This window comes from Dipteris shenzhenensis, chromosome 16 (assembly GCF_047967505.1).
Source record: "Dipteris shenzhenensis isolate YYH24624 ecotype China chromosome 16, Dip_SZ_1.0, whole genome shotgun sequence".
NCBI classification, from domain to species: Eukaryota; Viridiplantae; Streptophyta; class Polypodiopsida; order Gleicheniales; family Dipteridaceae; genus Dipteris; species Dipteris shenzhenensis.
Window position 1 is genome coordinate 24,985,024 of NC_141611.1, and position 27,775 is coordinate 25,012,798.

Consider the following 27,775-nt stretch of genomic DNA (forward strand, 5'->3'; position numbering starts at 1 on the left):
TCTTTATATAGGGCTTAATGCTGCTCCATATCTGCCCATATAGTGGGCTATTTGCTGGGCTTAGCGCCGGCGACCCCGGAGAGAGAGAGAGAGAGAGAGAGAGAGAGAGAGAGAGAGTCATATTAACGTCCCCAGGAGACCTCACGGGTCTATGGGACAAAGTACAAAATGTCAAAGACTTACAACATCTAGATAAGCCAGAGGGTCGAGGAGTGCACATGGCATCTCAGCTCGATTATTATATCACACCGATACATACTAGGACTATAGAACTAATAAAAGTGGCCTTCATAACATCAGTTTAAGACTGAGAGTCTTTAGGTTTAGATTTTAAATCTCTAATTAATGTTGTTCCATCTCGATACACAGCCCATTTTCCAGCTTTACGTGCATCCTTCATTTTGGTGAGCTTGACACTCCTTTGCTTGAGATGAGTTAAGGTGAGTTCCTCGGAGATCCAAATCCTTGTGCCCTTCAACTTGTTTGTCTGTCGAAGAATCTTAATTCTCCCCGCTCTCTCCTTGAAAAACACTTGTACTTGCATTCCTGTTTGGGAGAGACAGCTAATATCATTATCCACTCTACTTGTGGTATTTCCTTCTTGAGACATGCAATCCTCTTGTCTGCTGTGTAATCCTCTTCTTCATTGAAAAGGCCAAGGCAATCCTTGGGCAGCCCTCCAATGCATAGTATCTTCTTATTATGTGCTATAGCCTGCTGCTCTTTTACTTTTGTGTACAGATCTGCTTTGTTGAGTTTGCTGTCCGCAACAATGTCCATCTCTTCCTTGGCTGAACTCACCTGAGTGTTGATCATTTCCTTGACCCTGGAGACAAGAGTTGGTGCTGGTGGAAATGTGCTGAACTTCTCCATAGCTTCTGCAATAATTTCTTGCTTGCCTTTGTTCTCCATCTCGTTCACCTTTTTGCTAAGAGCTGCAATTAGCAGCCTGAGCTCTCTGACTTCATGCTCCAAGTGGTAAATGTGCTCATGAGGGTCTAATCCGATCCTTTTCTAGTAGGTCAAAGCCTAGGGGCCAGGTGTTGCTGCAATGTCAGAGTAAGAGGGCTTGGTGACGGGGGTCGTGGCGAAAGTCTTCACCTTCGGGAAATCCATGGTGGCCTTGCATATTCTCCAAGCCCTTCACTGATGCTAACCCCCAGGCTGAGCCAAGGTCTCAGTTCAGCCGGGGGTGTTGTTCCTGTTAGGTTGTATGGAGGTGGCAGCTGTGTACGGAGGCGGCGGTACGGCGACTTGCTGTACGGTGACCTGTGTACGGACGGACGGCGACTTGTTGTACGGCGAGGTATGGGCAAGGTACGACGACCTGTGCTATATGGTGAGGTACGGGGGGAGAGAGAGAGAGAGAGAGAGAGAGAGAGAGAGAGAGAGAGAGAAAGAAAGAAAGAAAGATATAGTAACGTCTGCAAGAGGCCTCGTGGGCCTATGAGACAAAGTGCGAATCCAAGAAGTACCTCATACAAGCCACTGAGGGCTGAAGCAAAGGGTTCACTAAGACCCTTGCTAAGAACTAAAAGCTGAAAAGCTGAAAGCAAAAGCTAAAGCTCTAACATGCTCAGCTAGTGAATAGAATACTAGAGTAGCAAGGTAACAGGGGCGTGTCAGGCTCGCTTAGGGCTAGCACTCCTAGTACGTGCTTAGGTTCCATATATCGAGGTAACCTGGTGGCACTCCGATGAGATGTGAGAAGCTCCCGTATCTATGTCTGTTGAGCTGTCTTGCGACGTGGGGGAGGGCGTGGTCTCCTCGATCTCTGGATCCGGTGTGCTACGTCAAGGCTGATGCCTCGTCTCTGGTGGTCGCCTTTGAGAAGGGATGAGATAGACCGGATGTTATGCTCTAGTCGAGATAGCATGACCTCGGATAGATCGGTGGGCATTTTCTCTTAGATGACCAACTTTTGTAATAATTAATGTGCGTAATTAAATGGTCAAGAGAAGTAACTGCCAAGGTCCTAGGTGAGGGCGTAATGGCATTGACTAGATAGTTCTAATAGGGCTAGGGCCTAGGTGCATCTAATGTGTAAATTGCCAAGGGGCAATTGTTTTAAAAGGGAACTCCAAGAGAGGGGTGAAAAAGGATGCATCTAAGTAAGGGCCTAAAATGTGACATGTGGCTAAGAACTATCTAGGGAGATTGGGGTCTCAAGGATAAGGATGAGAAAAGAATAACAAAAAGGAAATTGACGTAATGAGACGACTCCTACCTTGAGAGTTTGGCTGGGTGGATATACGATTTGCCAACGCCCGTGACTACATGAATCTACGTAATGAGTAGAAAGGGAATTTGTTAGATTTGGTATCAGAGCGTAAGGAACAGGAAGAGGTTCGTGAGCTTTGACGGAAGCTACGGACGAACAGCAGAATTCTGGAGCGTAGGAACGTAGGGGGTCTACGAATTGGCGATCTCGCAACGGCCGTGAGCAGGGACGGGTTGATAGCGTGGTGGTTCGCCGGTCAGTCAGGACTTCTCAAATGGTGGCTGGACTTAGAGGGTCGCCGTGACGACGGAGTGCAGCAGTATTCTCGTGGACTACGGAGGGAAGCCATTCGCGAACGGGGAGACCTTCGACGAAGGTGGTCTGTGACTGACGCCAGCAAGGGAGAGTCGAGGTCTGTGACTGACGCCAGCAAGGGAGAGTCGACGGACAGCAAGATATTGATCAACGGAAAAAAACCCGACGGGCTCATCCTCACCTAGACCAAGGCTGTGCGGATAACGAAAGCTCAAAATTGCACTTTGGAGGATTGACGCAGCGGATGGGAGCGGGCTGATCCACGAAAGGGGGCGTCTCTTTCCTTTTATTTTATATATTTCGAGTTTTCAGTCTGCAGTAGTTGTCTGGTATAGAAAGGGAATTGAAGTGCCGCATTTTTGGAGTTTCCGCGAAAAAAAAAAAAAGGACACAACTAAGAGGGGAAAAAAAAAAAAAAAAAAAAAAAAACCTCCCTTTCAACAAATGGAAGCTGAAGGACAGAGTTCAAGGGTGAACCCTAGCGAGTCTAGAGTACAGTCAACACAACCAATATCACATCAGGCAGCACCTACATTGGTTGGTAGGATTTCAATACTAGAGGATGCTTTACAGCAGATTATGAACCAGCAACTTCAGGCGAATGCTGGTCAAAATGAGATTAGGGAGATGGTGCAAGCCTTGTCGGCTAGACCGTCTAGGATTGATAAGGGCAAAGCTCCAGCAGAGCCAGAGCCCAGTGTACATTCTTTAGAGCGCGCAAGGGTCAAAGTACCTAATATCGCTAATTATAGACCGGAGAAGTACGCTGGTCGGATGACCGAGCGCAGCTCTGATGTGATTGAGGTTTGGTTGCACAAGTGGGAAGAAGCCTTCGCCATTTGTGAGATTAAATCCGATCTAAAGAAAATCCGCGAGGCCACACACCTGTTTATTGAGGCAGCGGATAGATGGTGGATAAAGCAACAGAAGGATCAAGTTGCTCCAACCACCTGGGAAGGGTTCAAAGCTGAATTCAAGAAACACTTTCTTCCACCTGATGAAGAATCCCGAGCTTGGGATGCTTATAGAAATCTTCGTCAGAGGAGCTTGTCAGTGGCAGAGTACACTGACAAATTCAGGGAATGTGTTATGAAAATAACAGACCCTCTCCCTATGTCGGTTCAGTTAAAAGACTATATCTATAGACTGAACGACAAGATAAAAATGGAAGTTCGGGCTAAATATGTAACTACATTAGATGAATCTATTGCAGTAGCCCTGAACTATGAGGATGCCAGAGGCAGATCTGGTGGATTCGTGCAGGCAGGGACTCAGTATGAGCACCCGAGGAAAGGGGGATTTCCGAGGAAATGGGTTTCAAAGACAAGTGTCTCGCAGCCAAGTGGCCAAACCAAGCAGGTGAAGCCGGTTGAGGGACCAGTAAAGACAAGTACCACCGTTGGGGTGAAAAGGAAAATAACTCCAATGGCAGCCCGGGCTTGGTCAAAGTCCTCATTGACCCCTGAACAGAAAGAGAAAGCTAGAAAAGAAGGATTGTGCTTCGGCTGCCTTCAGCGACATCAGTGGAAGGATTGTCCACTGAATAAAGATCGTCGCACGGCTAGTATGATAATATCTGAATGCGACGTGGAAATGCAAGAGAGTCCCAGTGCGGAACATATGCAGATGCAACTGGCGGGACCTTCTCAGAGGTTAGTACCTTGTTTGTTATGTGTATCTGTTGCTAAGTTAGTGACGAGTGCACCTGATAACATCCTATCTAAGCCCGCAGCAACGGGGTATACAGCCTTCAATGATACGGAGTTAATTAAAATGAAAGCGCAAGTAGCCAGCCATGATGTCATTGTGTTGTTTGACTCGGCGTCAACTCACAATGTGATTAACTCCAAGCTCGTGAAGAGGCTGAAATTAAAGACAAGTCCATCTGACTATGCGTATACAGTCAGGATGGCAGATGGAAGTTCAACTGAAGTATGGGACCAAAGGGTTACCCAGTTGGAGCTTCGGATTCAGGACTATGCTGAGAAGCTTGATTTTGAAATAACCAAGCTTGCTCATGCGGATATAGCCCTGGGAATGGCGTGGCATTCTAGGAAGAATCCAGCCATTGATTGGAAAAAGCACGTATATCAATTCAAGATGAATGATGTGCTTTATGTCTTGCGAGGTGAAAAAGATATACCTCAGGGACCGTTGGTTTCCGTGATGGAAATCAGAAAGGCTCAAGTAGAGTTTTTATACCTTTGCACAGCATCGGTAGAGTCAGTGGATGAGTCTTCGGCTAGCACTGATGTTACGCAAAGTGGTGAGATGGCCAAGCTGGCTAATCTTATAACAGAGGAGTTCTCTGAGTGTTTTAGGGATGAACTACCTTATGGGTTACCTCCAGAGCGGAAAGTTCAGCATAAGATTGAACTGATCCCGGGGGCAGAACCTGTAAATAGACCTCCCTATAGAATGAGTTTTACTGAAGAAGCAGAGGTGCGTAGGCAACTGGAAGAATACCTCAAGTTGGGGCAGATTCAACCAAGTTTCTCACCTTTTGCTTCACCAGTGATATTAAAGAGGAAAAAGGATGATACGTTTCGCCTCTGTATAGATTACAGAGCATTGAATAATATCACTGTTAAGCACAGGTATCCGATGGCTCGGATTGATGATTTGCTAGATGCATTACATGGAGCCGTGATTTTCAGCAAGATAGATCTTAAGTGCGGCTATCATCAGATCCGGATTAGAGCCGAGGATGTGCATAAAACCGCTTTTAGAAGCAGGTTTGGTCATTATGAGTTTTTGGTAATGCCCTTCGGACTTACCAATGCTCCAGCGACCTTCGTCATGCTTATGAACGATTTACTACGTCCGTATATCGGAAAGTTCGTAGTACATTTTATTGACGATATCTTGATATTCAGTAAAAGTGTTACTGCGTGAACACTTAAGAATAGTGTTCAGTACTTTGAGGAAAGCCAGTCTTTACGTGAATAAAAAGAAAACTATACTGTGTATGGTTAGGCTTGAGTACTTAGGGTTCATAATTACTCCACAGGGGGTAGAAATGGATCCGAAGAAAGTGGCTGCGATACTAACTTGGCCAATCCCTCAGAGTCTGACTGCGTTGCGATCATTCTTGGGATTTGTCCAGTTTTATAGAAGGCATATCAAAGGATATTCCGAAATAGTATCGCCATTGACTGATCTGACCTCCGATAAAGTACCTTTTATTTGGGGACAGAATCAACAGGAAAGTTTTAACACCATAAAACAAGCTGTGGTCTCAGGACCGGTGTTAAAAATAGTTGATCCCCAGAAACCGTTGTTCCTAGAAACCGATGCAAGTGGCATTGCGGTAGGAGCAGTCCTCCTTCAAGAGGGAAGGCCAGTAGCCTTTGAAAGCAAGAAGCTTTCTCCCTCTCAAAGGAATTGGCCAACTCATGAATTAGAGTTGTATGCTGTTATCCATGCTTTGAAAACATGGAGGCATTATCTGTATGGTTCAGAGTTTTATGTGGATGTAGATCATGATACTCTGAAACATTTTTGTAAACAACCTGACTTGAGGGGCCGCCAAGCTAGGTGGGCAGAGCTCATGCAGGAGTTTAATCTAACGATTCGGTACCGAAGAGGAAAAGACAATAAGGTAGCTGATGCGTTGTCTCGCATTATGCACAACCTGAGTTTCACGGTATTAGAGAGTGCTCTAATGACCGAGATCAGAGAAACTCAGAAGGTGGACGAGTTTGTCCAGAGCTTATGGCCTAAGGCTCATGTGTTAAAACCCGGGGAAAGTGAAAAGGATGACCTGGCATCCAGAAAAGGCCAAACTTATGCAAGATATACCATAAGGGATGGTATGCTAGTTAGAAATGGCAAGGTTGTAGTACCTGGTCAGAATGATCTCAGGCAGAGAGTCATTCGACAATGCCATGATAGCCCGTGTGCGGGACATCCAGGAGTCGAGAAGACATATGATCTCGTGAAGCGAGATTTCTTTTGGCCAAAGATGAAAAAGCATATTCATGAATATGTGACACGGTGTTTCTCGTGTCAGGTAAGTAAGGCCGAGCGGGTGAAGCCACCCGGACTTTTACAACCCTTGGAAATACCACTAAGTAAGTGGGAGAGCATTTCCATGGACTTTATTGTAGGGTTACCTGCAACGCAAGGAGGGTATAATTCTATCCTTGTGGTGGTTGATCGTCTAACCAAGATGGCTCACTTCATTCCGACTAGAGAGTCTGTTAGTGCCCCGCAAGTGGCGGATTTGTTTATTAGACACATATTTCGTCTGCATGGATTGCCTAGATCCATAGTGTCAGACAGAGATGTCAGGTTTACCGGTCACTTTTGGACAGCGGTATTTGAGACACTAAGGACTGAGTTGGGAATGAGTAGTGGGGATCATCCTGAGACGGATGGTCAGACGGAGAGAGTCAACCAGACTTTAGAGGATATGCTGAGAGCATATGTGTCATTGAGGCAACATACATGGGACAAGTGGTTGCCATTGTTGGAGTTTGCCTACAATGATAGGAAACATTCATCTACTGGGTTCAGTCCGTTTGAGCTGAACTATGGTTATAGGCCAGCCAATCCAACTATAGTTGGAGTACCTCAGAAAGTGCCTAGTGCCGCGAACTTTGTAGTTCAGATGCGGGAGATGCTAGCACTTGCGAGAGCTAACATCCGCCAGGCTATGGATAGAGCCAAGGTGTATGCGGATGAAAATCGGTCTATAAGAGTATTTGAAGAAGGAGAAAAAGTTTTTCTCAGAATTCCTTCGCACTCGAAGTCATTGACTTCAGGAGAGTGTGCTAAGTTATCACCTCGATACTGTGGGCCGTGGTTAATTCTAAAGAGAATAGGCAGTGTAGCCTATAAATTAGAATTGCCACCGGGGTGTAAGGTGCACCCGGTTTTTCATGTTTCGCGTTTAAAGAAATTTTTGCATACAGGTGACTCACTAATCGAAGGTGTGGTTTTGTTTCAGGAGATAGAGGATATTGCAAGGCGCAAACCAACAAGAATCCTGGACCGAGGAACAATGCAAATACGAAATCGGAAGATACCCACGGTGTTGGTTGCATGGCATGGTCAGCCTCTATCGGAAGCTACTTGGGAATCCGTGTACCAGTTGCGGAGAGCATTCCCAGATTTCATCATCGAGGACGCTGATGCTTGAAGAGGGAAGGAATGTTATGCTCTAGTCGAGATAGCATGACCTCGGATAGATCGGTGGGCATTTTCTCTTAGATGACCAACTTTTGTAATAATTAATGTGCGTAATTAAATGGCCAAGAGAAGTAACTGCCAAGGTCCTAGGTGAGGGCGTAATGGCATTGACTAGATAGTTCTAATAGGGCTAGGGCCTAGGTGCATCTAATGTGTAAATTGCCAAGGGGCAATTGTTTTAAAAGGGAACTCCAAGAGAGGGGTGAAAAAGGATGCATCTAAGTAAGGGCCTAAAATGTGACATGTGGCTAAGAACTATCTAGGGAGATTGGGGTCTCAAGGATAAGGATGAGAAAAGAATAACAAAAAGGAAATTGACGTAATGAGACGACTCCTACCTTGAGAGTTTGGCTGGGTGGATATACGATTTGCCAACGCCCGTGACTACATGAATCTACGTAATGAGTAGAAAGGGAATTTGTTAGACCGGACTTTGATCGTGTGTACTCTGGGCTCTCCTCTCAGGGCTAGCACTCCTAGTACGTGTGTCACGATCTGTGACGTATTCCTTTCTCTATTTCTAGACTTATGGATGGTTTGATGAATGGACACTTGTGGAAGGGTATGCCCTTTCGACGGGACACTTCCTATGAGGCACAACCCTTCACAAGAGACATTCTATGGAAGAGACACTTCACAAGGGGTACACACCTCTTCATGCACATACACTTTGGAGTACACACCTTTTCATGTGTGACTCTTCACTCTCTATATAAGAGAGGCCCAATTGTATGGATGACACACTACAGCTACACTACAGACACTCAAGCAATACAATTATTCCTTGTTCTCTGCTATTTCAGTCTCCTTTCTGTTCCTTAGCACATTTCTAAATATAGTAAATCTAGGATTTCTTACAGTGGTATCAGAGCAAATTTCGCTCTCGCTTGTAGGAAATGCCCCCCACCTTCTAGGGCCTATCTGATACATCTCTTTCCGCTAGAAGGATATCCGTGCACATTGTGCATGGAAGAGATGGAGAGAATGAGCGTAAAAATTTTTAGCGCCAACCCTGCCTAAAGTCATCAATGGCCTCTCCATCTCCCACACATCACGAGTTGATGTGAATGGACACGACAAAAATCGTGTCTTTCATGTGCTTGGGCTGTCCCAAAACCAAGGGACGCACCTCTTCCACCATCGGACACACCTTTTGATGAAGAGTTTTGACTCCTCACCCAAGGGACACACCCCATCGTGGAAAAAAGGACTTACCTCTTCATGTGGGAACACCCCTTTTGAAAACAGGGTCACACCCCTTCATGAAAAGGTACACCTATTCCAAGGGTCACACCCCTTAGAATAGGCACACCTTTTGGCACCAAGCACTTATAAAAAGGGTACCTAGAGGGGTTAAAAAGGAAAACCCAGCCCCATACCTTAGGTCTAACCCTAGACTACCCAAGGGTTAAATAAACCCACCCTTTAATTTTTTGGGCAACCACCCACCATAGGCAGCCACAAACGAAAAACAAAAGGGACACTCCATTTTCAACGCCCGTACAGATTTCGTCAAGGAGGCTTGCCTCCCTACGCAGCCCCTGCCCTCGCCGGTTTGCTGATCCTGCCCCCTCGCCGTTTGCTGCCCTGCTCCCCTCGCCATATGCAGCCCCTGCCCTCGCCAGTTTTCGGCCCTGGTTCCCTGCCAGCCTGCAGCGCTAGATCAGCGCCAGCCTGCCATTTCTGCCGCAAATCAGCCTTGGAAGCCTGCAGCCTGGTTTCGCCAGCGTCTATCGTGATCCAGCCTGCAGCCTTGGAAGCCTTTTATCGCGATCCAGCCTGCAGCCTGTTTCGCCATTGACAGCCTGCCCCCCCCCCCCCCCCCTCTTGTTTCGCCACCTTACCTGCCAGTTCAGCAGCGGTTCAGCCCTTCAATCACGATGAAGACAGCCTCTGAGATTCGCCCTGTTGCTGCGTTCCAGTCCTGTCCAACCAGGCCAAGCTCTGTTCCTCGCACCCCATAGGCATTGGTTCTCTGAAATCAACGCAGGAAAACTGCCTTTTCTGCATCCAGCCTCTGCCAACGCCTCTGTCTACCTCGAAAGTCTACCCGGCACCTATCTCTGGTTCACACAGCCACGTGGATTTGCAAGGACAGCAGTATGGACTTCCGGACAGCGATCTGGAGGCCTTTTCTGCGCAACAAATTGGCAGATTAAATCAATGCCAGGTGGATTCTTTCCATTCTACTTCTAAGGATTCTCTTGTCATTATCAAATAACAGCAAATGAAAGACGCTTCCTTAAAGCATGGAAACCCCTGGTAATTCACCCGGCATTTCAAGGACACCTCAAGCATCATCTACCACACAATATCGTGTTCAGATTGCACAACCAGCCCATTTTGGAGCTATTGCATCGTGGGTCTTCTGTGTCACGTGCCCTCCTAGTGATTTGGACCACATCCTATACCTTTTGCGTGAGGCACCTCAGTTACTCTCAGCACAGTCCAGGTTGTGTTCCACGAGACACGAAGATACCCAGAACCCGATATTCCTCACGAGTTTGCTGTCCATCTTTGGAGAGATTTTTACCCCTCAGCTTCAGCATCTCCAGGGTACTCTCCACCTCCTTCAGCTCCCAGATATCCTCCTATACAGGTTGTACCTTCCCCAAGACAGTATTTACACTCTGAAGGCACTCCTCCTGGATATCCTCCACTCCCGATAGTAGCTCCTTATCCCTTCTCAGATCCGTGGACTCTGCAACCTACTCCTGTACTCTCACGAGCAGTAACACCCATTTCGGCATCACCAGTGTTACCTCATACAGGACCTCCTTTACCAGATTTCCATGGGTGGTTCCATCCTGCCTCGCTTGCCCCCTCCAACATGAGCAACCTCAGGGAGCAGCCCGAATCTTCTTCCAGGAATGGTACAAACTAGAGCGCAGGTTCGTGCTTTTCTCACGGGGACCTCAGATATGTCGCAACGCTCGCGTGCAGCCTCTCTAGAGATCAAAGAATCAAGTCCAAAAAAGACCCTTGAAGTCAACGTACAAGGCGAAACACTATTGCAACTTCAAATTTTCCAGCTTAAGGACAGCATCTCCGACTTGGTCCAGAAAGTCCAACAACTCCAAGATTCTCGTAGTACCACACATACAGAGGATGACGTGACGCAACTAGACAACTATGCGGATTCATTCCCACCTGAGGTAGAAAACACTGAACTACGTGCCCTCTACCGTTTACTCCAAGCTTCCAAAACTAAAAGACTTGACATCAAACTTCCGGAAGCCAACGCAATTGCCGAACAGTTGACCAATGGCTCGCAAAATTGTGCATGTACTTTGATACTATTGACCTCACTGAAGGCAAGAAGATCGCCTTGGCAGCCTCCCTCCTCAAGGATACAACTTTTCTATGGTGGCAAAGACGCTTAAAGGACGGCAAAAGTGTGTTAACATGGGAACGTTTTGAACACGTGCTCCGTAAGCAGTTCATACCTGCCAATGCGGACTTCCAAGCATGTTCAAAACTCCGACAGTTGGAGCAAACAGGCTCCCTGTCTTCCTACATCTCTCAGTTCACCACATTGGTGCTGGAGATTGATGGTTTAACTGAGGATGATCACCTTCATGCTTTCATCTCAGGCCTAAATCCCTCGTTACGCATTGATGTCCTTAAAGCAAACATCACCACCACAACTGGCGCTATTGCTTATGCAGAGCGCATTACAGATTTCCAAAACACAGGGAAGCAGAGTGCTAATCGCACACAGAACTCTACTATGGCCAAAGGTGCTCGCCCTCAAGATAACCTCAGGTTTCGAAAAAACTCGGGTAATCAAGGTCAACGACAGTCTCAAGATCCCGAGAAGTCTCAGAAATCATATGCTGGATTCCAACAGAAGCACTCCTCCAAGGATCGCGCCTCTTCTTCTTCACAAAGTCATTACCGTCATCCCCAACATAAAGGTGCGGCCACTGACAAGAAGAACAACTCCAGCGCAAAAGGACTTTGTACCATCTGTACAGGCGACCATAGATGGTTCGATTGTCCCAAGCGACCAAAGCAAAATTCCAATATGGAACCTAGCACTTCCCAACCAGAAGATGCTACCCCAGCACAAGACAAGAAAGGCAAAGCTGTTCGAATGGCAAATACCATCCACTTGAGCCTTGCCAGCAACCAAGTACTTTGTGTTCAAGGATCGATTCGTGGAACAACGGTCACTATCCTCATTGACAGTGGCTACTCTCATAACTTCCTAGCTAGTTCTATGGTCGACAAACTTCGGTTGACCACCAGTCCTAGTCTTATGGACTATCAGATTGAACTCGCAAATGGAACTACCTTCTTGTGCAACACTAGGATCAAAAACTTGTCTTTTCGCATCCAACATTATACGGACAAGTTGAACTTCGACATCATGCCTCTTTCCCGGTACGATGTCATACTTGGACAACAGTGGCTCTACGACTATGATCCGTCAATCAGTTTTCGCAGCCATACTATCCAGTTTGTCCACCAGGGAAAACTTATTGAGCTAACTGGTTCTAGGGACTCTCCTTCAACCCCAGTTGCCTCTGCCCTACAAGTAAAGAAGTGGGTTCGTAAACGTCAAGTAAAGACTTCACTTCTATTGGTTACGGCAGTAGAGGAGACACCAACAAAGGATCCTGCTGAATACCTCAACCAACCTTTTTTTCAGCCCTACCTGGATATTTTTCCACAGGAATTGCCAAAGCAGTTACCACCTCGACGACCAGTGGATCACCCAATCGAACTTATTCCCGGCAGTAATCCATCGTCGAAACCTCCTTATCGGGTTTCTTACACTCAAAATGAAGAAATCCAAAGACAAGTCACCGAACTACTCGACAAAGGTCACATTCGGCCCAGTCGCAGCCCTTTTGGATCTCCTGTACTACTTGTGGAAAAAAAGAATAAGTCAATGCGCCTCTGCATCGACTACCGAGCCCTCAACAAGCTCACTATAAAAAACAAGTATCCATTGCCTCGCATCGATGACCTCTTCGATCAACTTTTACATGCAACACAATCCTCAAAGATTGATCTTCGTTCAGGTTATCATCAAATTCGCATACGAGAAGGGGATGAGTACAAGACAACTTTTCGAACAAAGTATGGACACTATGAATGTTTGGTCATGCCTCTTGGGTTAAACAATGCCCCGACCACATTCATGACACTAATGAACGACATCTTCAGGCCTTTCCTCGATAAGTTCGTCATCGTTTACCTCGATGACATCCTCGTTTTCAGCAGATCCCTACATGAGCACAAACAACATCTCCACCAAGTTTTTGAAGTTCTCCGCGCAAATTCTCTCTACATCAACATTGAGAAGAGTGAGTTCTTCAAGACCCAACTCGAATATTTGGGACATGTTATTTCAGCTCAAGGCATCTCTGTGGATCCCAAGAAGGTCGAGGTAATCCGAAACTGGCCTACTCCTAAGAATGTTCATGATGTCCGCTCTTTTCTCGGATTGGCAAACTTCTACCATACAAAGGTCTATCAGTTTCCCGAAATCGCAGCTCCTATGTCTGAATTATTGAAAAGCACAGCAGTTTTTCAGTGGCTTCCCGAAATCGAGTATAGTTTCCAACAACTCAAGCAAGCACTCACTACCACACCAGTTATGGCTATTGCTGACCCAAACCTTCCATTTGAGGTCATGACCGACGCTTCCGACATCACTACTGGAGCAGTCTTGATGCAAGAAGGCAGAGTTATTGCTTTTGACAGCCATAAACATTCTGATATCCAAACCCGATACCCGGTTTATGATAAGGAGTTTCTTGCTGTTGTACATGCTTATCGCTCTTGGAAACATTATCTCATGGGAGCCGACTCGGTGGTCAAGACAGACCATCACTCTTTAAAGTATATCTTTACTCAGCCAGTCATGAACGCTCGACAAGCACGCTGGGTTGAGTTTCTGGCCAACTTTCACATGACCATTGAGTACATTCCAGGACTACGCAATGTAGTTGCAGATGCTCTCAGCAGGTTAACTCTAGCATCAGCTATGGTAATCTCTACATTATCTGTGGATGTTCCGAATTCATTCAAAGGGAAGTATTTCAATGATAAAGACTTTGGCACAGCAGTACAAGTTCTTTCAAAAGATCAACCTTCGACTTCCGAACAGAAGATTTTCTCATCCTATTCTTATACGGACGACCTTCTGTATTATCAAGATCGCGTCTGTGTACCACATGACAAGGATGTTCGACGTTTTTTGTTAAAAGAGCATCATGTAGTTCCTTATGCTGCCCATCCAGGCATCAACAAGACTTATCGGTTACTCAGTGCAACATACTACTGGCCTCAGATGAAAAGCGACGTCATCAAAATGGTTACATCTTGCTTATCTTGTCAACAAATGAAAGCAAGCCGACGACTTCCAGCAGGACTTCTTCAGCCTCTTCTAGTTCCAACTGAAAGGTGGGAAAGTATTTCCATGGATTTCATTACAACACTACCACGATCCTCCAGAGGTAACACTCAAATTATGGTAATTGTTGATCGATTGTCCAAAATGGCACACTTTGTTGCTTGCAAAAGCAGTGCACAGGCTCCGGACATCGCCAAACTCTTCATACAACACATCTTCCTACACCATGGATTACCCAAGAATAACTTTTTGGACAGAGATCCTAAGTTTACCAGTCACTTTTGGATTTCACTATTCGAATCTTTGGGTACAACTCTACTGTTCAGTTCAGCCTACCACCCAGAATCAGATGGCCGGACCGAAAGAGTCAACCAAGTTCTGGAAGAAATGCTTCGACATTATATTCAGTCACGCCTAGCAGCTTGGGAAGAGTATCTACCACTCCTTGAGTTTGCTTATAATAACTCTTTCCATAGTGCCATCAGCATGACTCCATTTCAAGCAGCTTATGGACACACTCCGATCGTACCAACGAATTTTGTACTTCAACATCGAGTGGCCCTAGCTGATCAACTGGTTCAAGAAATGCAAGACATTCTACTCCAAGTCAGGGATCATATGCGAAAAGCGCAAGAGCGGTATCAACGGTCTGCCAACAAACATAGACGTCACCTGGAATTTGACACTGGTGACATGGTGGTGCTATTATTTGTAGCCCCACATCGCTATAAGACGGTTAAGTCTATGTTTTCTAAGTTGCGACCAAGATACTATGGACCTTTTTGGATCGTCAAGAAAAATTCACCTTTAAGTTACAAATTGGAATTACCACCATCATGGGGTAAAATCCATCCGACATTTCAAGGAGTGCCTTCAGAGTGTAAATACTATCTTGGGGAAGGTACAACCTATATAGGAGGATATCTGGGAGCTGAAGGAGGTGGAGAGTACCCTGGAGATGCTGAAGCTGAGGGGTAAAAATCTCTCCAAAGATGGACAGCAAACTCGTGAGGAATATCAAGTTCTGGGTATCTTCGTGTCTCGTGGAACACAACCTGGACTGTGCTGAGGTGTAAGAAATCCTAGATTTACTATATTAGAAATGTGCTAAGGAACAGAAAGGAGACTGAAATAGCAGAGAACAAGGAATAATTGTATTGCTTGAGTGTCTGTAGTTTGTCATCCATACAATTGGGCCTCTCTTATATAGAGAGTGAAGAGTCACACATGAAAAAGTGTGTACTCCAAAGTGTATGTGCATGAAGAGGTGTGTACCCCTTGTGAAGGGTGTGACCCTTGATGAGTACAATAGAAGTGTCTCTTCCATAGAATAACTCTTTTGAAGGGTTGTGCCTCATAGGAAGTGTCCCGTCGAAAGGGCATACCCTTCCACAAGTGTGCATTCATCAAACCATCCATAAGTCTAGAAATAGAGAAAGGAATACGTCACAGATCGTGACATCCCCTCCCACTCAAAATAAGACCCTGGTGGAGATAATGAATTGATGCAAAAAATATCACGGTAAATTCTGAAAATACTGCTGTAAAATGTCAGGGTACTGTTGTAAGTCTTCATCAGATTGCCAAGTAGCGTCGGAGTCGTCCAGATCTCGCCAAAGAACAAGGAATTCCGTGATAAGTCGATGTCGAGTCTCTCGCTGTCGATGGTCCAGAATACGCTCAGGAATAAGGAGAACATAATCGTCTTCGATTTTTGGGACGTAATTACCTGCAATAGGAACTGCTTCATCGCCTGGAGTGTACGTCTTTAGCCAAGAAATATGAAATGTCGGAAGGATTTTACCCCATGATGGTGGTAATTCCAATTTGTAACTTAAAGGTGAATTTTTCTTGATGATTCGGAAAGGTCCATAGTATCTTGGTCGCAACTTAGGAAACACAGACTTAACCGTCTTATAACGATGTGGGGCTACAAATAATAGCACCATGTCACCAGTGTCAAATTTCAGGTGACGTCTATGTTTGTTGGCAGACCGTTGATACTGCTCTTGCGCTTTTCGCACATGATCCCTGACTTGGAGTAGAATGTCTTGCATTTCTTGAACCAGTTGATCGGCTAGGGCCACTCGATGTTGAAGTACAAAATTCGTTGGTATAATCGGAGTGTGTCCATAAGCTGCTTGAAATGGAGTCATGCTGATTGCACTATGGAAAGAGTTATTATAAGCAAACTCAAGAAGTGGTAGATACTCTTCCCAAGCTGCTAGGCGTGACTGAATATAATGTCGAAGCATTTCTTCCAGAACTTGGTTGACTCTTTCAGTCTGGCCATTTGATTCTGGGTGGTAGGCTGAACTGAACAGTAGAGTTGTACCCAAAGATTCGAACAGTGAAATTTAAAAGTGACTGGTAAACTTAGGATCTTTGTCGGATATGATATTCTTGGGTAATCCATGGTGTCGGAAGATGTGTTGTATGAAGAGTTTGGCGATGTCCGGAGCCTGTGCACTGCTTTTGCAAGCAACAAAGTGTGCCATTTTGGACAATCGATCAACAATTACCATAATCTGAGTGTTACCTCTGGAGGATCGTGGTAGTGTTGTAATGAAATCCATGGAAATACTTTCCCACCTTTCAGTTGGAACTGGAAGAGGCTGAAGAAGTCCTGCTGGAAGTCGTCGGCTTGCTTTCATTTGTTGACAAGATAAGCAAGATGTAACCATTTTGATGACGTCGCTTTTCATTTGAGGCCAGTAGTATGTTGCACTGAGTAACCGATAAGTCTTGTTGATGCGTGGATGGGCAGCATAAGGAACTACATGATGCTCTTTTAACAAAAGACGTCGAACCTCCTTGTCATGTGGTACACAGACGCGATCTTGATAATAGAGAAGGTCGTCCGTATAAGAATAGGATGAGAAAATCTTATGTTCGGAAGTCGAAGGTTGATCTTTTGAAAGAACTTATACTGCTGTGCCAAAGTCTTTATCATTGAAATACTTCCCTTTGAATGAATTCGGAACATCCACAGATAATGTAGAGATTACCATAGCTGATGCTAGAGTTAACCTACTGAGAGCATCTGCAACTACATTGCGTAGTCCTGGAATGTACTCAATGGTCATGTGAAAGTTGGCCAGAAACTCAACCCAGCGTGCTTGTCAAAGTATGGACGCCTCAGACATCACAAGGGGTACACACCTCTTCATGCACATACACTTTGGAGTACACACCTTTTCATGTGTGACTCTTCACTCTCTATATAAGAGAGGCCCAATTGTATGGATGACACACTACAGCTACACTACAGACACTCAAGCAATACAATTATTCCTTGTTCTCTGCTATTTCAGTTTCCTTTCTGTTCCTTAGCATGCTTGTGTTTGCTTAGGTTCCATATATCGAGGTAACCTGGTGGCACTCTGATGAGATGTGAGAAGCTCCCGTATCTATGTCTGTTGAGCTGTCTTGTGAGGTGGGGGAGGGCGTGGTCACCTCGATCTGTGGATCCGGTGTGCTATGTCAAGGCTGATGCCTCGTCTCTGGCGATCGCCTCTGAGAAGGGATGAGATAGACCGGACCTCGATCGTGTGTACTCTGGGCTCTTCGCATCGCACGTGGAGTGTGTGTCCCTCGTGCACCTCTACCACTGATCCATGATGCTCTCATCTCATAGGTTTGATTAATTGACCTTGAAGGTTGGTCTACTAGACAAAACATGCATAGTGATGTGCAAGGTGGGCAAGTACAAATAACTTTGAGCATTGTAGTAGGGTTGCGGTCCTCCCCAATGAGCAGTATTAGTTGAAGGGGATATTTGGTACTATCATGCACTTTGCAAATGAGGGATCATTTTAGGGTTTTTGTTGCCTTTTTCACATTTGCATTAAGGCATTATTTACAATCATGATTTTTGGTCCAAAATAGCACCAAAATAACATCATGATGTTGGTAACTTGAAAAAATAGCTAATGAACCAGACAAAATATACTGTTGGTAACAGCTAAAATACCAATGGTGATAGCAATAATGCCGATAGTAGTAGCCATACTGACCAATGGTAATAACCTACATATTGTCAATATTATAATAACACCAACGATATAATGGCATTTACTAGCAATAAAATGTTTTGGGTTTATAGCTTCTTTTTTCCTTTTTTCCTGCGAGAGCCACGAGAACTCTTCGTTTGGCAAGATTGTACTGGATCACAATTGAGTCATGAGAGGAAGAGGGGAGGGAGAAAGTGTTCGTTGATGTTGCAGAAGTACTTGATTGTTACAATATGTACAGTGTTGGGGTAAAGATTTATCATAATTGCAAGCCAATGAATGTGATAGAGATTACAAAAGCAGAGGAGGTAATGAGATTTCAAAGAGATCGTTTTTCCCCTTTTTTGGAATGTGAATCTTGGTGCAATTTTCATGGACCATGTTTTATATTTAGGTGAGGTGCCAGTTGTGGCTGATGAGCCAAAAGTAACCAACGTGTGGGCCTTTCCATGCCCCTACCATTGCCTTAATCTTATCCTCTAGGATCGGTAGAATGAGGTCTAGACTCTTTGGACAATAGCATGCTCATTTATTGCTTTTGAGCTCTTCCTTTGATGGGCTCCTCTTTTGGTGAGCATAAATCTTCCAAGCAACGGGTATAGTATCTTATTGCTCTTTCCCCATGCTTTAGATATTGTTGCATAACCCTAGTACCATGATTATGATTTGCAAATGTTATGAACGATGCTCCAATCCCAAACATATGCAAAGCATATAGCTCAAAACAATTGAAGTGGCTAGACAAAAAAATTCCCCTATGGTCTTTAGGGCCGTGGACTATAATCAAACAACCTAAGTCCTCTTTTAGTCCTATATATCAATAATCCTTACCTCTAAAAGGTCCAGCGCTATCGACTTTCCTTTAGCAAGAAGCATAGTAATTCTTTCCTTCACCCCAGTGCCTGGCCTAGGGAGTGGTTCCGAGTGCCTATGCTCACAAGGTAGGGGCTACATGGGACTACTCTTGAGGTGCGAGTGTGTGGAATCTCTCTGGAAAGAATTACTATGCTTCTTGCCAAAGAGATACAGATCTTTGACATGTAGGACCAAAAGAGAAGTAGGTTGTACGATATGGTCAATGACCTTAAAGACCCGAGGAGAAATCTCTTTTAAAGCACTTTAGTGGTATGAGCTACACTCCTCGCATATTTTTGGAGTTGAAGCATCAATTCATACTATTTGCAAATCATTATCATAGCACTATAGTGATGAACTAATCTCAAAAGCATGGGAAACAAGCCATATGATACGACCACATTTTGGAAGCAATATATGATAGCTTAGTCCAAATTTTTTGGTACCCCTAAAAGCCATAGACAAGTATGACGGTTGCATGCGTACTTGATGTATGATGATGTGATGCATGACGATGCAACATGATATGATGCACAATCATGCTACATGACATAAGTAAATTTTAGAAAAATAGACTCAAGAGGCTTAAAAATGAGACTCAAAATGTGATTTTATTACATCATTACAACAAAATCTTGTATTCTATACTACTTTGCAAGCTTTAGAGCAAGGTTCATCCCTTAAAGGGGTTGTATAACCAACTTCCCATCACAACCAAACACCTGGAGTTCTTGCATTGCATCGTCAGGTGTAAGACCCCCTTATGGGTTTTCTACTATCATTTTCATGACCAACATGTGTCAAAACAGTGTGCCTGGTCAGGAATGTAAAAACTCAAGCTGAAATATTATGGGATTCAAAGAAAAACTTCACCATTTTTGTGATAATTTGACCAAGGGAATACACATCAAATTGTGGTCCATATCTCCCTTGTATTCCAAAAACTCGTAACTGTAGTGCAAAACAATGTTTTTAGCATTGTCTTACTTGAGTTGGAGAGTCCACTATGCCCAATCCTAATCACTCGTCTCTAGTTGCTTCATTTTTTTGAAGTCGTTTCTATGGTCCTTTTAGATATCTTGTGCCATTCCCCAATCAATTATTCCAAGTCAACATGTACCATTTGAAGTAAAATCAAGCAAGATCTTGCCAGAGTTCAAGTTTATATGGAACCATTGGGCTTGGTGGAAGCATGCCAGTCTAGCTAAGAGAGCATGGATTGAGTGGTGTAAATTGTCACATGGCAGTTGTTCTCATTGTCACATTGTAGTTGAGTCAGTACAACATTGCCTTTGGGAGTGCAAACAGGCGAGGACGATCTGGAAAGGTCTTGCTAGAGGGACATGATCCAGATCCAGCTCTCATTGTACGGCGACACTAAGTGGAGTCTTGTTCCCTCCAGGATGTTACTTTCACTCCTTTCAGAGCTGTTCATGCCTCATTAGACACGTCTTGGGAGATTTTGGCTAGCATTGTAGGTGGGATATTTGGAGAGCCAGGTGTACAGAGGTGATGCAGGGGATCCAGGTTCACGCTTCCCAAGCTATGGCGAGTATTTGGACCGACACAATACACACTCTTATGGCCATATGGGCCAGCATGCAGGGATCCTCCAGAGCAGCCACTACCAGGAGAGTTACTTTTTTTAGAGTTTAGAGAGTGTTGGGTGTTGGAAGCAATGTAAGCTAAAAAATGGAAGCACAATGGAGAAAAACGAGATGCTGTAATAGATTGTTGCAAAACTGAAGTGTGGAGGCTCAAGGGAGAGCCGACATAACAAAACCCTAGGGCTAACTACTCTAACTGGACTAAGTGTCCTAACTGACCTAGATGGTACATAAACTAACTGTACCAATAGTCCTAACTGACTATAACTAGGCCTACAAGGCTCATACCAAGGTATAAGTGGCATCTATGGATAGCCCTTGAGATAGCCTACAAACCCCCCTCCATGGTATGGGCTGAAGTATCTTGGACATGGCTTAGGATACCTAAATATCTAGTGGCATGGTTGCACATGTTCGTCCCGTAGGATATAGCAACCTATGACTGTACAGAGTACAACATATCAAGTTACAAAAGGTACTAAGTTTAAAGCTTGCCGAAAAGCCTCAAACTTAGGTTGAGGTAGAGCCTTCGTAAAAAGATCTGCCAAGTTGTCTTCAGTGGGAACATAAGACAACTCAATATCACCTTCTGATAATCGCTCTCTGACATAGTGATAGTGAACCTCAATGTGCTTTGTGCGAGCATGGAAAACTGGATTCCGTGCGACAGCCAAAGCACTCTGACTATCAGTGAAGATGACGGTAGGAGCAGCCTGACATGCACAAAGATATGCAAGTAGCTTCCGAAGCCAAACACCCTCCACTGTAGCTGTAAAAGCTGCTCTGTACTCAGCTTCACATCTAGAAGTAGCAACTGTACTTTGCTTCTTGCTGAACCAAGAAACACATGAAGTACCAAGCATAAAACAATTGCCACTTTGTGACACACGAGTGTGAGAACAACCAGCCCAATCACTATCAGTGAACCCATGCATGACAAGTGAAGTATCAGCCCCATAAAGAAGGCCTAAATGCTGAGTGCCTTTAAGATATCTGAAAACACGCTTCACGGCATGCCAATGGTGCATAGATGGGCTGTCCATATATCTGCCCAACTGTGAGACAACATACTGTAGATCAGGTCTTGTATGGCATAGGTAAATCAAACAACCAACTGCTTGCTGATAAAGAGTGACTTCACATGTACCGCTGCCATCCTCAGAAGAGAAATGAAAACCAGTCTCTAATGGTGTGGATACTGGCTTGCAATCCTCAAACTGAAAATGCTGCAAAAGCTATCCAATGTACTTGGATCGTGACATTAAAATGCTGCCCTCACTGCTAGCAAATTGAATGCCCAGATAATAGTGCAGAAGACCAAGATCAGACATAGCAAATGTCTACTGCAAATCAACTTTAAAATCTGCAATTTGCTGAGCATGTGCCCCAGTTACAAGCATGTCATCCACATAAAGGACTAAAATCAGCAAATCTGTCCCACACTTGCGGATGTAAAGGGTAGCCTTTGTAGGGCTGTTCTGAAAGCCAAGTGTGAGCAAATGAGAATGAATTCTCGAATACCAAGCCCGAGGTGCTTGCTTCAATCCATAGAGGGCCTTTCTCAAGCGGCATACCTTGCTTTCAGAACTTTCAACCTCAAAGCCAGAAGGTTGGGAAACATAGAACTCTTCCTGCAAATGCCCATGAAAGAAAGCTGTCTTAATATCAAGCTGATGTATCTGCCAATGAAAGTGGGTAGCAAAGGCAATAACAATGCGAATGGTAGTGATCTTGGAAGTGAGAGCAAAAGTCTCCTCAAAGTCAATGCCATGCTGTTGAGCATAGCCCTTAGCAACAAGACGGGCTTTGTAACGGTCCAGTGAACCATCAGCTTTCCATTTGATCTTGTAAACCCACTTAGTTCCAATGGCATTCTTGCCATAAGGCAAATCACACAATTCCCAAGTGTCATTTTGATGGATAGCATCCAATTCAGCTTGCATGGCCTTCATCCAACAATCGTTCTGAAAGGCATCTTGATGACATAATGGCTCTTCATTGCATGCTGTAGCAACCAAAGCATAAGCAACAAAACTAGCATGCTCTTTCTGGACAGCTGCTCTCGTACGGGCTGGCAGAGGAGTGTCTTGTTTGCTGTCTTTTAATGTGTCAAGGAGCCAACGGGGTACCTTTTTAGTTTTTTGGAAGTTTTTGTTTCTTGACTTGCTTGTTTATTTTTGCTTAGTCACTTGCTTCATTTCTTCTCTATTTCTTGTTCTCATTCTCTTTTGTTTATTTGACGTATTTTAGTAAGCACTGGGTTTGCCCAAGAGATTCCGTGGGTCTTTAGAAACCCAGTATAGCTGCTTATGCTTGGGCACTGATGACGACATAAGTGTTGCTTTGCTTGCTAAGTATGTCTTCCTTTTGTTTTTCATAAAAGTTTTTGTTTACCTCTTTTTTCTTCTCTTTCATTTTCTCTTTTATTTTCTTTGTAGATTTTTGATCTTTAGAACAACAAAAATTCTAAATTTGTATGATTGGACTTATTCTAGTCTTACAAAGGTATATATAACTTTTTAGGCTCCTGAATTTCTGCTCTTTCCTGGTCAAGAGCCCGGTGCAAATGATCCCGATCAATGATAGGCATATCAGGCTGAATTTCTGCATGCACATGGGGCTGTAAATGACCAACAGTTGGAGGAGGGACAGCCTCAGATGGAACATCATCCCGAGTATCGGATGGAAACAAAGGCATCGAGCTGTCAAATATGTCTGGGGCATCAACAACGGGCTGTTTTTGACAGTCCAGCAAAGGCATAGTGGAAGATTCATCAAACACAACATCCCGACTGACAAAACACTTGCCCGTGTGGGCCTGATATAGCTTATAGCCCCTGCTCTCTGAACTATACCCAAGAAAAATGCATTTAACAGCTTTATCATCCAACTTAGTGTGTCTCTGTGAAGGCACATGAGCATAAGCTAAGCATCCAAAAGTCCTCAGGTGGGAAATGCGAGGCTTACTACCCGTCTAGGCCTCATAGGCATCACGAACATCTGAAACTGCCATACAAGCATCATGAATATCAGGATTATACTGACATGTAACAAGAAAGCCCAATGGTGGTCTTGTGCGAACTTAGCGGACTCATGTCGATCTTCTGCACTGCAAGACCAAACTCTTTCTTTTTCTTTTCAGATGCTATGCGCTTTCTGCATTCTGGAAATATCATGCCCAGGTTTCTAGCAATAGTTACATGGCTTCTTCTTTTTGTGATCCCCCGAAGAAGAGGCACCATGTAAATGATCAGCATGGGAATGAGAGGGCTTTCCAGCTGAAACCTTGCCTTTACCTTTGTGTTTATGATGGGCAGCAAATGCTTGATCACTAGCCATAGTAGCATTGCGATTCACATGGCTTTGCTCCTCCTGAAGAAGAAGAGCAACAAGCTGGTCAAATGAGAAATGCTTGGCATCACCCCCTGCAACCAACCTCAATGTAGTAGCAAAGCCTTGATATGAATCAGGCAACCCATCAAGGGTATTAGAAACCACCTGAGAATCAGGCATAATCTCATCAGTGTTGGCCAACTGCTCTTTCAAATCCTTCACATTAGTGAGATAGGCATCCATGTTACCCCCCTCATCAAGCTTTAAATCTTTCAATTGCCTGCGGAGATAGGCTACCCTCGCCTCATTCCGCACCTGATACAAAGATGCAAGTTGATCCCATGCTTGCTTAGCTGTCTTGCAAGACTGAATATGAGGGATAATAACTCATTTCACTGAAAGAGCAATCAAGGCACGTGCTTTGGCATCATGACCATCCCACTGAATTTGCTCCTGTGAAAGAGGCAAAGCACCTGGAGCAGGAGGTGTAGGAGTTCTAGCTGTAGTAGTAGAACCATCACCTGAAGACCCATCACCTGAAGAAGCAGAGGCTGCAGGTGTAGCACCAGTAACAGTGCGTGTAGGCCTGGCCTCAGAACCTGAAACAATATGCCATAGATTCTTAGCAACCAAAACATGTCCCATCATGTATGACCACATGGGGTAATTGGTGCCATCAAGCTTGTCATCGGCCCCAATCAGCCCAAACAAATCATCTTTGCCACCAGATATGGTGCTGAAATACAAGGCAAATGCACCAACTGGCAAAGCAAATGAGAGAAAGGCAACCTCTCAGAATCAAGTGCCAAAAAACTGCCCAAGCTTCAAAGCTTATGTCTGCAAAAGACTCTGATGTCCCAAGGTGTACTTGTTGCAAGAAAAATCCCCAAAGGCAACACGAGGCCTTTTCAAAATGCAAATGAAGTGGAAATTGGAAAAAGCCAATGCAACAACGGCTTACTCAATGATGAACAGCAGTGACAGGCTCTGAAAGCGAGCAAATGAGGGCTGGAGCTACACGTAAATTACAGCTCATACACAATGATGTCTGTGGTCCTATGAGGACACCTGCTTTTGGTGGTTATCTCTATTATGTTACATTCATAGATGACTTCACCAATTACACTTGGGTCTATGGTCTTAAGGCAAAATCATAAGTGTTTATGCATTTCAAACACTTTGTGGCTATGGTTGAGAATGAGACAGGAATCAAGGTGCAGACACTTCGCACAGATAGAGGGGGGGAGTATATGTCTTATGAGTTTGAGGCATTTTTAAAGGAGAAAGGCATCACTCATCAGCTTGCAGTGAGGCTTATACCTCAGCAAAATGGCAAAGCTGAGCGCAAGAATCACACTCTTATGGAGATGGATAGATGCATGCTTACCAGTAAAAGTTGCCTCATAGGTTTTGGCTCGAAGGTCTCATGTGTGCAAATTATGTTTTGAATCGGGCTCCCACAAACTCTTTGAAGACAATCAGTCCCTATGAGGCATGGCATGGGAGAAAGCCTTCAGTGGATCACTTCAAAGTTTTTGGTTGTGTTGCATATGCCCACTGCCTGTGGAGTTTCGACACAAGTTGTCAGATAAGGCACTTAAATGCATTTTTGTTGGGTACAATGAACAAAGCAAAGGCTATCGTCTACTTCTCGCAAGATTTTTGTGAGTAGAGATGTTATATTTTCAGAAAATTCAGCACATACACATGCTGAATTTACAATTCTAGCTTCTTCAGATGATGTTTTTGAGGGGATGCTTCCTATAGCATTTGGTTCCCCACTTGAGGCTCATGCTGAAAATCAGAATTCACAGCAACCTGCTCCTCATCCACGTGCCCCGATTCAGCCACAGGCTGATTTTGTACCTCCACCGGGTGTGGATGAAATTGTTAGGCAAGAGATTCAAGAGATACACGCAGCCAAAACAGTCCCGAATTGGTTGCTATAGACTCTTAGGGAGAGTAGGCTTGAGGCACCATTGCCTGGCCGGACTCGTAGTGTAGTAAGGCACGCAGGGGGGGCTCTTTCAATTGAGACAGCTTATGCAGGTACTCTTCTTGATGAAGAAGAACCTGACACTTTTGAAGAAGCAAAGGATAATGTGCATTGGATGCATGCCATGCACAATGAATTTCGGTCCATTGAGAAAAATCAGACTTGGGATGTTGTGGATTTGCCACCAGGTAAGCATCCATTGTAGGCCATCTTTTGGTGGTTCTAGTGATGCCCTATAGGCCATGGTATGTGCCTTGTAGGCATAAGTGTAGGCACTTGTAGTGTTAGTGCCTTTTAGGCCACATAGGACACTTAGTCCTATGTGACACCTAGGACACTTAGTCCTAGGTCTGGGTACAAGTACCTTGTACTTAGATTTTTTCCATTATCTAAGATTTGACATGACAGACTCTATCGACTCTTTGTAACCTGCACTCTCTCTTTGCCTATCGATCCTACAGTGGTATCAGAGCCAGCTTGGACTCGTCTTCCTGCCCCGCACCTTCATCTTCTCCCTGCCGTCTTTTTTCGTACAGTTCATACGATTGTATGGATGTCCCTTGTACCTGCGCTGTACAACCGATGGTTCTGCTCCGTACTCAAGCTGTATCTCGTTCAGTTTGCGCCACCATCTGTACCTGCGTCGTACAGGTCCGTATGCACACCATATTGGTCTCTGTACTCGCATTTCGTACAGCCGTACAATGTACAGTGTAGTACACGCATCCGTACAGCGTATCTGCACCCGTACACCCAGGCATTGCATCCATACACCGTTTGTACTTGTTCCGTACTTCCTACACCGTACAACCGTACAGGCTGTACATGCATCGATGTACATCGTACATTGGGTACCTCAATGTCGTACAGCCGTACGCCGTACAATCTGTACACTGTACTGTTTCGTACATCCGTATAGTTGTACTTGTTTCAGGATTTCTGTACAGGTTTGGCACGTGTGAAATTTGCAGGACACTATCGAAAAATTTGGGCTTTTTTGAGGACTTTTGCTTTCCTCATCCTCCTTCTACTGTTTGAAATCTTCCCAAGCCATTTCAACAGTTTGGAAAGCCTACATACATCTTGAGGTCTATACTCTAGGACAGGTGCACTTTTGCAGTTAATTTGTGGATAGCAAGTCCTATTTCTGCAGTTGCAAGCCTTGAGGCTATTTTTTGGGATTTGGTGTGCAATCTCTTTTTGATTGCAGTACATTGGGTCAAGTTGCAGGACATTGAGTCAAATTTTGTAGGACATTGAGTCATTTTGCAGGACATTGAGTCACTTTTGCAGGACATTGAGTCAGATTTGCATACATTGGGTCACATTTGCAAAAATTTCAGCAAAATTTGGGGCTTTTCTGCATTTGCCCTCTTTTTGGCCTATTTGCCCTTAATAAATCTGGGGCTTTTGCCAGATTTGCTATTTTTTGCAGTGAACATCGCCTGTCACAGTCACATTTGGGTCAGATCTGCATTTGCCCTTTGATTTGGGTCAGAAATTTGCAGATATTTGCTGTCATTTTTGGACAGCCAGCTTTTTGCAGTGATAGCCTTGAGGCTTTTGGGTTTTCAGGTCTTTTTCAGGGTATCACATTTGCAATCAAGATTTATTTGGAGTTCTTGGTGAAGATCATAAGTTGGATGGCACCAACTATCCGATGTGGTCTTATCTCATGAAACATATTCTTGTTGCAAAGCATTTGTGGAATATTGTTTCTGGGGCTGATCTAAGGCCAGCCAATGCTACAGTGGTTGCCTCTACTGCTGGTCCTTCTGCAGGGGTTACTCCTCCTGATGCCTCTTCCTCTAGCACTCCTGCTGCTGCTCTTCCAACTCAAGAACAGTCAAGATGGGATGCAAGAGATGCAAATGC

General features: G+C 44.6%; 1 protein-coding gene across 2 annotated transcripts in view; it reads left to right on the forward strand.

Annotated features, from left to right (window-relative positions):
• Nucleotides 1–27,775, forward strand: part of LOC147892737 (CBL-interacting serine/threonine-protein kinase 24-like) — a 93,985-nt gene that overhangs the window by 1,089 nt on the left and 65,121 nt on the right. The window lies entirely within an intron of this gene.